This window comes from Fukomys damarensis, unplaced genomic scaffold (genome assembly GCF_012274545.1).
Source record: "Fukomys damarensis isolate Sample0158 unplaced genomic scaffold, DMR_v1.0_HiC HiC_scaffold_13, whole genome shotgun sequence".
Lineage (NCBI taxonomy): Eukaryota > Metazoa > Chordata > Mammalia > Rodentia > Bathyergidae > Fukomys > Fukomys damarensis.
In genome coordinates, this window is record NW_022900925.1 from 10,926,611 (window position 1) to 10,928,111 (window position 1,501).

A 1,501-nucleotide genomic window follows, 5' to 3' on the forward strand; every position below is an offset into this window, starting at 1 on the left:
AAAAAAAAAAAAAAAAAAGGAAACTCTCCATAAACACCTGGTAATGAAAGCAGTACTCACAGAGGATTAGTCTGCAGTAACATACGCCAACTGGCAAATGAGACCATGCTGCACAATGTAGGGCCCCCACTTCCTTCCATAACTTAATCCCCAGATCTGCCCACCCCTACCAGTCTGGATCTGACGACTGCCAGGCTTGTTTCTCCTTGCTGTTCCCTGCTGCCCCCTTATGGTCGTTGGTGGTAGTACCACCCTCTCCAACCTGCGTGGCCCAAAGCGCATAAACTTTAATTGATCCTTTTTTATTGTTACTTAAAGTCTTGAGCCACTCTCATTGGTTATCTGGCAAAGAAACTTGATTTGGAACTTTGGGAGAGATGGGGTGCTAGGTGTTCCCCAGCAACTGCTGGAACACCAACACACACACACACACACACACACACACACACACACACACACACACAAACCCCACACCCCATATTGAGAATCAAAGCCAGAGCCTTCTCACTAGGCCACATCCTCACACCTGTTTTTTGTTTTGTTTTGTTTTGTTTTGTTTTGTTTTGTTTTGTTTGAGACAGGGTCTTACTATGTAGTTGAGACTGACCTGGAACTCACTATGTAGCCCAGGCTGGTCTCGAATTCAGTGATCCTCCTGCCTCAGCCTACCTGAGTGCTGGGATTACAGGTGTGCACCACCATGCCCGGCTCACACCTGTTTCTTATTTTAAGACAGGGTCTTGCTAAGTTGTCCAGGCTGGGCTCAAACTTCCAATCCTCTTGCCTCAGCTTCTCAAAGTGCTGGGATTACAGATGTGTGCCACCATGCCCAGCTAGAATAAGCACTTTTTACCTCTTACACTTCATTTCTTCACACCAACCCATCAATTACCATTGTTCTTTACTCCCATCACCACAGAGTCTAGGGATGCAGACACTGAAGGATCGTGAAATTGCCTTCAGATTGTCCTATTTAAAAAAGGAGTGGGTGTGTCAGGCCCATGAGTGGCCATAGTCAGGTGCCTTCCACCCCTTACCAACCCATCCTGATTCTGTCATATTTTAGTTCCCCAAACACCCTGTCATGATCCCATTTTTACTGTTACAACTGAAAAGTCACAGTATCTGCTCCAGCAGGATTGAAACTTGAAGTCTTATTCCCAGAAGTGATTATGGCAGCAGCCCTTCAAAAAAAACCCCACTCAGCTGAGCATGGTGGTACACGCCTCTAATCCCAGTGCTCAAGAGGCTGAGACAAGAGGATCACTGTGAGTTCCACGCCAACCTGAACTACATGTTAAGACATCTAAAAAACTCAAAATCAATCAATTAATCAAACAAACAAAAACCTCAACTCTGCTGGATGTAGTCCCAGCACTTAGGAGGCTGAGGCAGGGGGAATCACTGAGTTTTGAGGCTGAGCTACATAGCAAAACCTTCTCTCATGAAAACAAAAAGCATACACACACACACACACACCAAAAAAAAAAAAAAAAAAAAA

The 1,501-nt window shown here is 45.1% G+C and overlaps 1 long non-coding RNA gene across 3 annotated transcripts in view; it reads left to right on the forward strand.

Annotated features, from left to right (window-relative positions):
- Window positions 1–1,501, forward strand: part of LOC104849376 — a 4,682-nt gene that overhangs the window by 1,719 nt on the left and 1,462 nt on the right. The window lies entirely within an intron of this gene.